Source organism: Coptis chinensis, chromosome 9, assembly GCF_015680905.1.
Source record: "Coptis chinensis isolate HL-2020 chromosome 9, ASM1568090v1, whole genome shotgun sequence".
In the NCBI taxonomy this organism is placed as follows: Eukaryota; Viridiplantae; Streptophyta; class Magnoliopsida; order Ranunculales; family Ranunculaceae; genus Coptis; species Coptis chinensis.
Window position 1 is genome coordinate 37,843,708 of NC_141464.1, and position 12,799 is coordinate 37,856,506.

A 12,799-nucleotide genomic window follows, 5' to 3' on the forward strand; every position below is an offset into this window, starting at 1 on the left:
GGCTTGAGCAAAAATATAGCTGACATCTTCCATAGAAATTTATTGTAACACACTATATATTATACATCATAAAAGTAGAAGCACACTGTTAGAGTAGCACACCGTTAGGTTATTTATTTATTTTACATCAGAACGTAAAACAAATATGTACATGCATTAACTCACATTGCCCCATCCTTGAACTGGGGGATAGTCCCTCCTTGCCTCGTCCCTATAGAAATGACATTCATTCGCATCCCGCCAATCTATCATAGCTTTCCAGACTTCACTCCACTTCCTCTTCTTTGCATTGTCTAGATGAGCTATCATTTTATCATCATCAGGGAAAGAACGAACTTTCTTAAGATACCTTGCAGGGCGTGTCAATGTCCGAAATTGCAAAGAACGAATTATCTTGTTTGTTGGACACATAGAGTCGACCTTTACCCAGTCCTGAAAGGTGGCTGCAAACTCAGGGAAGTACGTCCTCACTATCCCCGCATCTTTATGGAATCGGGGGATATAGTGTTGCCGAAAAGACCGAACCCTTCTTAAGATTCTCAATTACTAGTTCTCAGAATGTCGAAGGTGGTATGTTACTAGGCCAATGCATGGAATGTCTTACATCTTGACTTTGATGCAGTGGAAAAATGCCAATCCCCATGATGTTCGAAGAATAAATAACATGGCGGTTCCAACATTCATGGTCATCTTGGCTAGTGGAATAGTGAATTCCGCCATCGGCCGCCTTCGCACGCTTCTTTGACGTGGGCAAGGCCATCGCCATATCGGGCGACAAAATCTTCCCTAGAATAGTCATTAAGGTCATTCTCTATCATGTATTGAATGGGGAGATCCGGGTGAAGAGGAGGAAGGTCTAGAGCCATAGCCACCGTTGGCTCATAAAAAGCGTGTCGAGTGTTACCAATAATAGTGTAAACCCATTCAAAGGGGAAACCCCGGACACCGGGTAGATCTTCCATGTTATCATAAAAATAAATTGCCAAACCCGGGGAGTATGTCCGCTCACGGGTGTAGAATAAGAGAGTTCCAACCAACTTGAGTGATGTAGTCTCGAAAAGATGTCCATATGCCGGGAGAATTCAGCAATGAATGGAAAGATTGTTCGAATCATCTTTGGAGCTTCCATTGTGTGAAAAAAAATGTGACTGTTTAGACAAGGATAAACAAATATTAGAGTATGATGAGAATAATTAAGTAAAACAAATTACCATACGAAAATTAAAAAAATAAAAGAAAATGATAAATAATATAAAATTGCAAAATTTAAATGGTTTCATTGGCCCAAGTAACGGTGGGATCCTTTTGTGTGGGAGGGATCCGTTTATAAGATTTTCTATGCCGTCAATCCGTCCGCAAAATGACTGTTGCAACATTTTTGCTTTATGCACGGTAAATCTCGGCGTGGTTCCCCATTATGAGAGTGTGATTTGCCAAGAATTGGTTGTGGTATTGCAAGAATTGTGCTTGTTCCTCTTCGTTTATTGTCCGCAGGTCTTGAAATTCAAGAAGGCTGGTGATAATAATGTTCTGACGTTTGAATAATGTCATCAGTCCTTGTTGAATTAAGTGAAGCCCTTCCATGGAATTAAATACGTTGCATAATGCATTTTCATGAAAGATGTTGTCGGTGGAACAATCTTCGTTGGTTCCTGCACCGACATGGTTCTTTGCAACGTCGGGGTTCCAGAATCCGTTCCTACATACTGAGTGAATGATAAGAATGTTAGCTGTTCGAAGAGGTGTGTGAGGAGAAGTACTAGAAAAACCCCAATGTATCATGATAAGTGTCACAATGGTTGGTAAAGGGGCTGCCTTTTTCCTGGCACGTGCGATCGCATTCCAGAGAAATTTAATAATGCAAAAATCATTGCAGTTAGTCTGCAACACCCAGAGTAAATGGAGGAGGGGTTTGGTTATTTCGGAAGTCTTGGACGTGCCGATGACATTATGAGCTACCCATTGGATCACAGATAATTGGTTCTTTTGCAAAGATCAGCGATAAACAATACGGTTTTTCGGTTGTATTCGCCGTGAAGGATAGTTGCAAACATCAGATGCCGGATATTATCGAAAGGTGAATCCTGAAGGTGTACTCCTTGGTTTGTAATAGGAATTTGAAGTACCTCAGAGATGATTTCCATAGTCAATTCATGCTCACATCCGTTAGCACGGACAAAGAATTGTCCGTTTTGGAAATAACCGCTTTTATAAAATAACAAGACCAATTCTCTGGAATAAAATGTTTGCTTATGGTATAAAAGAGGGTACCATCCTCGACGTAATATTTCAGTGTCAAAAAAAGGATGAAAAAGACCATTTTGGAAATTTTCCATAAAATTTTGCTCAGGCACGAAACTTCTAGTGAGGGCCATTAAAGATGGAGTGGTGAAAAATTATTTTGGAAAAAGGGAAGTTAAATTTTTGAGGTGTCTATCCTTGTTATAAATAGGCACCCATCCGAAAGTGTAAAATATACGTTTCGAGGTGTCACAGGGTAGTTAGGCCACGTGTATCTTCTAAGATATGCGCAAAAGTGGGTGTAGTATGGATGAGAAGATTGGGGCATGTGACACAAGTGCCCCCTTTTTTTTTTTTTTTTTTTAACGTAAGTAGAAAGACAAGGAAACTGTAGATATATGATTACAATAAGATGTAAGAACGTACAACAGTATGAAAACACAACATAATAATACAATGACTTAAATACAAACCTAAATGTTAGATAGAACTATATGCCACATGAACAACATGACTATAATAAAACAACCGAGCATGAAGACTTGAGTAGCATATTCAATCTGCTGCTGCTCAAACTTTTCTAGTGCATCCATGAATCTTGAGCTTGGAGTGATCCAAAAACGGTTTTTAGAATAAGAAGTGTAGAGGGAAGAATATGAAATGAGTGAATATGGAGGAAGAGTTGAACTTATTTATAGAAAGAAAATTGCCGTTTTCTGACCGTTTTTGATGCGTTTTCATTATCGGTTTCTGAACGTGTTACTTACGTTAAAGTTTGTTGTTTAAGTATGACATGTGAAATATATTTATATATATGTATATAATTTATTATTACCAATATATGTTCCTACCTATATACTATAATATTAGATATAGCTAATATATCAAGATAGAAATATTTAGGAACCATCTACTATTAAGCTAGAAAATGCAAACACGTAAATAAAATATCGATATAAATATTATACAAGACCGAAAAAATAAATCTAGCTCTTGATGATCCTCCTCGTGCTGTAGAGAATCCTCGGGGGCTCTTGAAGAAGAACCGGGAGTCTTGCGGCGACGTCGCGCGCAGACGAGCTCCCCGTGGAGGCTAACCGCTCTGGATATCACCAAGAGTATCCATCACCGAGCTGAATCGATCTTTGGCTCGCCATGAACATTCAATGGCCCGGTTCGGAAAGAGTAAGCATATTAATCTGAAAATGCAGTCATGGAGGAGGCTCTCATTTCCTGCTGGAATTCGCCCATGCCGTCATCATCGACTTCGTGGCGAAAGTGGTCATATTTGTCCTTAACTTCGCCCAAAGGTACGTCTCATCGATACACCGAAAGTGTACATGTCTCTCGGACCATTCGCTCACAGCACATATGGCCTCTATGGGTTGGGTGATCTTACTCATGGCGATCTCATCAAAGTATGGTGGGTGAGAGGATCCTACGCTAAGCGTGCTTTCGGCAGCCCTAGGTGTTTGTGGGTTCCCAAGGGTCTTGTATGCATTTTTTAAAGACCAAATATTCTCATATTGTGGTATAGGGAGTAGTGGGGTGGCGCATGAGAAATCCCAGATTAATCATGACTTGCGTTACTAGAACGGCGACAAAGGGGCTGACCTAAGAGTGGCATGTGTGATAATATCAAAAAGAAAGGTAACGATGCAGAAGTTACCCTTTTCGCCTCTGGAGGATCCGGAGAGAAGGTGGAGGAAGGTCTTGTTGATGTCGGAAGGCTTCGAGGTGCCAATGACGCTTCGGTCCGACCATTGAGTCATCGCTAGCTAGTTCCGTCGCGACCGAGCGCCGATATGGCGCGCATTTCCGTCGATGTTGTACTCTCCCCCGATTAAGCGTGTTGAGCATTAGGTCGTAAGTCCGTGGGGTACATGGACTGCTTCTTCGAAGTCGATGCGACGGTCGACCCGATGGAATGCCCGTGATCCCGAGAAAGCAACACCGGTGTGACTTTGTGGGCGCACACCCTCGACGGTGACCCAAAAATGGTCGCCATTAAAGCTTCCATTGTCGTAGAATTTCATCACCAAATCCTTAGAATAAAGCCCTCCATTGGCATATAACAAACTCTCCCATCCTCTAGAGTGAATTTCGTGATCAAAGAATGGAGCAAACATCCCGCTTTTCAAACAAATTCCCAAAAAAATTTCAACACAAATCCGCTGCTTTTTCCGGCCATTGCTTCAGTTAGTAGAGAGGGATGGCTATTGATTACTGATGAAAGGGAGAATTGTGATGATCTGACGGAAGGAAATCTTGATCGGAGCTGTGAGGGTCTCGCGCAAGACCTGGTTTTAGTGTGGGCCTGTCTCGTGCGAGACTAATTTGAGAGGGGGCAAGATCCGGTTTTTTAGGAAGACGAATCGTGTATTTGTGACGCGTGTTATCGGGTTTTTTGGGTTTAAATGGACCGAGAAATCGATATTTTGGTTGGGCCAAAAATTTTCTCGAAGCCCAAATCAAGCCTAAAACCTGATTTAAACCTAAAAATCTAAATGCGTACCCATGACTCGTTTGGACTCCGAATTGGACGAATGAGATATCGAAACGATCGGCACGAAAAATTTTATCCAATTGTTTGAGTCATTCTTGAAAGTCACAATTTTTTTTTTTTTTTTTTTACTAGAAAAGGAGAGTGTAAAGGTTTTATTTACATACAAGGGAGATATACGTGAAAAACACTGGATGTCCAGGGGAGTCACCATCTTAAATCATAGACAACTGTCATGTCGGATCCGGGGGCTTTAACCCAATCCAGCCGGACCGCGGCTTCACCTCTATGTATTATGGGGTTAGGGCGGGGACGGTACCATCCCGGACCGTCCGTCGCTTCTGATCCTAATAAAATTGCCCCCTTATTACATACGGCTATCCTCAAACCACCCCAAGGGACTCAAAGTAACCAATTCTAGGGTTGGTCTAGTGGAATCCATTGCCCGTTTGTGTTCCAAGTATGCAACATCCGAGGGTTTGACACGAATCCCATGTGCAAAACTTAATGCAAAGGGAAAAGGCAACAATATAAACATATTTACAAGGTGAGTCTTTTAACGCCGATCCTCAAGATGAATCGAAGTTTTTAACGCCGATTCTTAAGACGAATCGAAGTCTTTTAACGTCGATTCTCAAGGCGAATCCCCCAACCCGTGGGAGAAAAACGGCGGCGAAGATTATCCCGCAAGCGGTAGTGTTAGACAAAAGTATACCTTAAACCGGCTAGTATCGGATAGGAATTCCGGGCCTAGACAGAAGGGTGTTTGGCAATGCATACACCAGCCCATCCTTCGCGCACGTCGTTTACAAGCAAAAGAACTACGACCATTTCCTATTCGTGATGAGTGAGACTTATACCAAATGATTAGCTGAAGTTCGCGAGGTAGAGAGTAGAAAAGGGAAGAGAAGGAAGGAGGTGAAGTTTTAGGTACCCATCGTTTACCGAAAAGCACGTTTGCTCGTGTTGTAGAAGACATTTATACTCGCCTCGTAAAAGAGTTTTAGTGGACTAAGGTTCCGGCTTGCAACCACACACTTCAAAAGAACTTTGGAGATCATAAGATAGAAGATGGCCCGGCTACCAAAATGGCGTACCCTCTATAGAAACAAGATTGAGTACGCCAAATGAAACATCTAGTGCGTATATCTTGGATTCAAGAAAGAGTCCGCTCAACATCCGGTGAGCGTAATTAGGTAGTAATGTTTTTAGGCGTTGTCCATTGACTTGAAATTCATTTGTTATCTTTTGGATTAAGCAAAAGATTGCCCCATAATGTTTCCACACCGACACAATGAAAGGACCGGACCATCGTGTTTTCAATTTACCGGGGAAAGATGTGTAATCACGGAGTTGTACAAGAAAACTTTTTGGCCAATTTTGAAATCCTTACGCAAAATGCTTGTCGTGCACTCTTTTCATATTAGCTTTGTAGGATTTCGAGATCATAAGCATCACTCGAATCTCCTCCACTCATTTAATTACATTTTTCGCTTCTCGCCTGCCTCGATGATATTTTAATTGAGGCTTTTGATGGCCCAAAAGGCACGATGCTCAAGTTCAACTAGCAGATGACAAGGTTTTCCAAAACAATGCGGTAAGGAGACATCCCTATAGGTATCTTAAATGTTTGTTCGGTATGCCCACAAGGCATCCGATAAGTTTTGAGAGACCATCCTTCCTTGAGGGTTGACAGTTTTCTCCATAATAGACTTTATCTCCTGTTGGAGACTTCCACTTGGCCACTTTGTTTGTGGGTGGTATGGAGTAGCAATCTTGTGAGTAACTCCATATTTCTTCATTAAAACCCAAAAATTTTGTTACAAAATGTGTACCCCATCATCGATGATAGCTTTGGGAACACCAAAAAACGAGAAAAATGTTTTCTTTTACAAATCTCACGGCCAGTCTTATGGTCATTTGAGCGACATCGAAAGTGCCTCAATCCATTTGGACACATAGTCTACAAAATGACTAAAATGTATAGAAAACCTTGAGAAATAGAGAAGGGTCCCATAAAATCAATGCCCCAAACATAAAAAATTTCCACAATTAAGATAGGATTTAGGGGCATCATATTTCGTTTGGTAATTCGACCTAGGTGTTGACAACGAATGCAAGCTACGCAATGTTCGTGTGCATCGCGAAAAAGGGTAGGCCAGTAAAAACCACATTGTAACACCTTGGCCGCAGTTTTCTTTCCATTGAAATGACCTCCGCAAGATTGTTCATGGCAAAAGGATAATAAGTCGGTATGTTCCAAGTCGGGAATGCAGCGACGAATGAGTTGGTCGGAACAATACTTAAAGAGGTAGGGTTCATCCCAGAAATAATATTTTACAGTGGATAAGAACTTTTATGATCGGGGCGTGACCAAAAGGAGGGGACTTCCTCGAGAATCTAGGTAGTTAACGATATCCGCATTACCATGGAGATGAGAAAATAGAGTACAAGTATTCGATGCAGGAAGGAATCACCGATAGCTTCCGAATCACTATCGATGTCACCAACCAAATTTTTGATAAATGGTCGGCTACGACATTTTCGGTTCCTTTCTTGTCTTTGATTTCCAGGGTGAATTCTTGTAAGAGAAGGATCTAGCGGAACAATCGTTGTTTTGCGTCCTTTTTCGCGAGTAAGTACCGAATTGCGGCATGGTCAGTATATACGATGGTCGATGTTCCAACTAGGTATGAGCGAAACTTATCCAAAGCATAGACAACAGCTAGGAACTCTTTCTCAGTTGTGGTATAATTACGTTGAGCGTCGTTAAGAGTTTTACTAAGCGTAAAATGACAACGGGTTTGTCGTCCGCGTCGTTGGCCTAGCACGGCACCAATAGCAAAGTCGCTAGCGTCACACATCAGTTCAAATGGTTGAGACCAATCAGGGGGTTGAATGATAGGAGCGGTAGTCAGAGCGGTTTTTAGAGTATCAAAAGCTTGTTTGCAATTGAAATTGAAGTCGAATACCGCATCCTTAAGTAGGAGATTGGTTAAGGGTCGAACAACTTTAGAAAAATCCTGAATGAATCTCCTCAAAACCCGGTGGCCTAAAAGGCACGGATATCAATGAACCGTGCGTGGGAAAGGTAGCGAAGAAATTTTAACAATTTTAGCTTTATCGACCTCTATCCCGTCTTTTGAAACAATATGACCTAGAACAAGTCCTTTGGTAACCATGAAATGACACTTCTCCCAATTGAGTACCAGATTTTTCTCTTCGCAACGCGCTAATACTTTAGAAAGGTTGGATAAACAATCGTTAAAGGAATTTCCGTAAATGGAAAAGTCGTCCATGAAGACTTCCATATAACGCTCCACCATATCACTAAAAATGTGAAGCATGCAATATTGGAAAGTGCACGGGGCATTACAAAGACCAAAAGGCATTCGATGCGTATGCAAAGGTTCCAAAGGGACATGTGAAAGTTGTCTTTTCTTGATCGGCGGGATCGATGACAATTTTGGAAGTATCCGGAATAGCCATCAAGAAAACAGTAGTAAGCATGACTGGCTAAACGTTCTAGCATCTGGTCAATAAATGGGAGAGGGAAGTGATCTTTACAGGTTCTGGCATTAAGTTTGCGATAGTCAATGCAAATTCTCCATTTCAAAGGAATGCGAGTGGAGATGCACTCACCATTTTCATTTTGTACAACTTGAATGCCGGACTTTTTGGGAACAACATGGACAGGACTAACCCAGTCACTATCTGAGATAGGGTATATGATACCCACATCAAGTAAATGTAAAACTTCCTCTCTCACTACTTCCTTCATGGCGGGATTAAGGCGGCGTTGTGGTTCTCGCGATGTCTTTGTGCCGTCATCAAGATGTATACGATGCGTGCATATGCTAGGGTCTATCCCCTTGATATTATCCAAGGACCATCCGATAGCGGAGCGGTGTTCACGAATGACATGAATCAAACGTGTCTTTTCGTCTGTAGTCAAGTGAGCAGAAATTATTATAGGGTGACTACCATCGGGATCGAGATGCACGTACTTCAAATCAAGGGGTAGAGGTTTTAAATCCGGAGTTGGGGGATTGGGGATCAAGGATTCGTGAGGGATCATCTCTTCAATGGAAAAGAGCGAATCCGGTTTTTCTGAATTAGTTTGCACGAAGCATTAGGGTCAATAGTGGTATGCGACTCTAATAATGCATGGGCATCCCTTATGTACGAGTCATCGTCAAACTCCGGATTATCAAAAGAAAGAAATTGGTGTATCTCATCTGGGGGAAAAGAGTTTGTGAAATAATCATGTTCCAGACTATCAACCAAGCTAATCTCGCCCTCCATTATAGGATCTGGAAACTGTTTCATTAATTTGAACACGTTGAGTTCGACAGAAAGGTTTCCGAAAGACAATGTCATTGAACCGTCCCGACAATTTATGAGAGCGTTGGCAGTTGCAAGAAAAGGACGTCCCAAGATGATAGGGATGGAGTCACGAGCTACTTCAAAGATCTAGAATGACAAAGTCAACCGGTAGTAAAATCTTGGACCTTTACTATAACGTTCTCTACTATGCCTTTTGGGTACTTGATGGAGCGATCCGCGAGTTGCAGAGTCATATTAGTAGGTTTCAATTCATGAAGACCTAACTGCTTAAATAAGTAGTAGGGAAGTAGGTTAACAATGGCACCTAGGTCTAAAAGTGCGATAGCGGTATAATTTGTCGCCCAACGCATGGTACAGTTATCGACACGGGTCCTTGTACTTTACCACACCATTGGTAGTGGTAATCGAGGGAAACCGCTTTCGATGAGGAACGCTTTTTGAGGTACATTAAATGCGTCGTTTGGTGGTGCACATGTCCTTCAAAAACTTGGCATGCTTGGGCAAATGCTTTAGCGTATCTAGGAAAGGTAAGTTTATGGTCAAATTTTTGAAGGTTTCACGGATCTCATCAAAATGTTCGTCATGTTTGTTCTTTACCAAATGGGCAGGGAACGGAGCTTTTGGACGGAATCGCGTATAAGGATCAGTGGTATCTTTTCCTAGGGACGTAGGTGATAAGTGCTCAAAAAGTGCTATTTAAACCTCGATTATGCCTCTTGTTTAGCCATCTTAGTGGACTAATAGTGTTTATAAGTTGTGTTTTAAGATTCTGGTTGAAAAAAGAGAGTTTTGTAGAATATTAGAGAAAATGGGGTAAAACGAAGCAATTCGGAGCATTAATGATCACATGGGAGGTCCGTGGACAATCATGGAGAAGGCCAAGGAATTGGAGCTATTAAATATGCGACTTGGACCTATTTTAAAGTCTATTTGGAAGCCCAAGGCCAAAGGATTCGTTGCTTGGACCAAAGCCCGCAAAAGAGGATAGAAGGATAGAAGCGAAGAAGAGAAAATCGGCTTATCGTGCCCGGCGCGATGGATCGAGCGTCCGACGCATTGATTGCGTCACGGGACGATGGGTCGAAAGTCCCGGCGCATTGATTAAGTCTGGGGACGATGGATAATGCGTTGGACGCATGAATCGATTAATGTAGCCAATTCCTTCTCGGTTTGAAGACGAAGTCGGACTCACGAAAAAAACCTATTTGTATTAGGAAACAAATGACGGTTTGGAATGCTTCTAGAACTCATTGTAACCCCTATAAATAGAGGACCTAAGTGCCTCATGTAATTGGCCAATTCACTTATATTCTTGTCTCCTTAACTTGAGGCAGAGAGATTAATAATAAAAGATCGGTTTTAACTAGGCGAAGTCTTAATAAATTAGTCTTTCTAGTCTTATGTTCTTCAACTCTTCTTCTTCTTGTTCTTCCTTCTTTATGGAAGGCTAATCTTCTCCTTCAAAGGGAGAAGATGAAGCCGATGCTTAGGTTTAATGATTCTTCTGGTTCATGGTGTTCTTCTTGATCGGGTTAGTTCTTTATGTTTGTAGTTATTAGTTCCATTGCCCACACCAGGGGATGGAAGTATAGAATAGGGTTTATGTTTTGCAATATTAATATCATGCTAGTGTTCTTTACTTTTCTTCTAGTAGTGTAATTCTTTAGAGTTAGGGAAGTATTCTTTGTGTTGCCTTAGAAGGGGTAGCTCGGGGGTGAGTGGGTGCCTAGGGGAAGTATTCTTTGTGTTTGCCTTAAGTGGTGATTCATTGAATGGCTGCCCTATTAGGAAGTACTCCTTGATGTTGCTCTTGGTAATACATTGAATGGCTGCCTGAGCTTACATAAAAGGAAAGAAGATATTAATAGCATAAACATAAGAACAACCTTAAGTATAGTTAATTGTTAACGATGTTTCATCCAAAAGGGCATCGGCACTCGCTCGATTGCCTAATTGTAGTCTACTTGTAAGAACAACCATGAAGTAGAAGGTCATAGATTAAAAGTATTGGTGGATTCTAATCTCTTGAATTCTCTCTCTTATAAATTCTCAATAGTTTAGTTAATTTAGCTTAGTTTAGCATTAGAATCTACAATTTCTACAATATTAGTTTTTAATCCCTCAAACCCCCTTTCCAGTCCTGTTCTTCACATAGCATACACTTAAAAGTGGAACGATACCCTACTCATCCTTTACTTATTGAGGGATAATTAGGTTTTGATACGCTTCTCTTTTGTTCAACGACCATACCACATCTGACACACAAAAAGAGGTTGGTCAAATGGCGTCGCTGCCGTTTTAAGTTGTTTATGTTTAACGTTTTCTTTCAAGATTAGAATTTTGGATATTGAGGTAATTTTAGCCGCATCATCCATCCTTTTAAGAAAGAAAGAAGCTTGAAGGACATCTCGAAGACAAGATCTACCATCCAGGTTAGTCAAATCTTCATTCTTTTTATTGCTTTCTTAGTATAGTTACATCATAATTTAGTTTTATTGCTTTCTAGTATAATTGCATTTAGGATCTTTTCAACAATTGAAGTTGTAAGCCAACACAGCGAAATATCAGACTCTAGTGTTTCTTGTCTGAATCTTGACAAACGGACTATCGTGCGTGGGCGTTGGTACTTAAGCAATCCAAGTGATTCACCATAACCCTAGAAGAGACGACTTTAGACAACGAGCGAGATACTAGCTACGCAAAGCCCAACCCAGTTGAAGAAAAGTAGTTTTACATTCTAGTATAATTTAGAATAGTTGCATAGTAGGATAGTTTTTGTTATTTTTTCGTAGAATTTTCTAGTGTATGCCCGTCGTCCATATCATCGTCTAGTAAGAACACAACAAAGGACAAGGTTTAACAACCGACTCACAAGAATACTAGACGAGATTAATACAATGGCCGCATAGCTTGAATGATGGAGGTGTTTTGGACACCAATAATCCGAAGCTATCCCACCCATGCAAGCACAACAGAGGAAGAAGAAGAAATGGCGATTTCTATTAAGCCAATTATTGGAGACCCACCCAAAGAATATTGTTTTTCCGAGACGAAGCTAATCAATTTGAACTTAGAGCATCGGTAATCTCTATGCTTCCAAAGTTCAATGGTTCGCATAATGTTGTTCATTTTATGTTCACATGAACAAATTTCTATCGATCCTCGAACTTTCAAGAACCGTAATATCAAGGATGAGAGTATCAAGTTAATTCTTTTTCCACTCTCCCTCGAAGGTAAAGCATCCGAATGGTTAAGCGCACAAATACGATCAATTCAATCAACAACCTGAGAAGTTAGGAACAAAGTTTATGAACAAGTTCTACCCACCCCGAAGATGCATCTGTCACGCAGCAAGCCATCATCGCAATTTCAAAGGGAAGGTGGTCAAGAATATCATCAAAGCCGGGAGAAATTCAATAATCTGCTAGTCTCATGTCCACATCATGGTTATGATAAAAGCACACCGGCTCATTTTTTCTTTCGAGGACTTTCTACTATGAACAAGCGGATGATACAATCAATGCATCAAGGTAAGTTTACATCATTGGATGGAGAGGAAGCTTACAACTTTCTCGAGAATTTAGTGAAGACACTTCAACAATGGAGTACTAGCAACGGGGGCGTAGCTAGAGTGGAGGGGTGCCAAGAAATTTGGCAACCAAATTCAAGAAGACCCAAATCAAGCAATGCTATCAATTATGGCAAAAC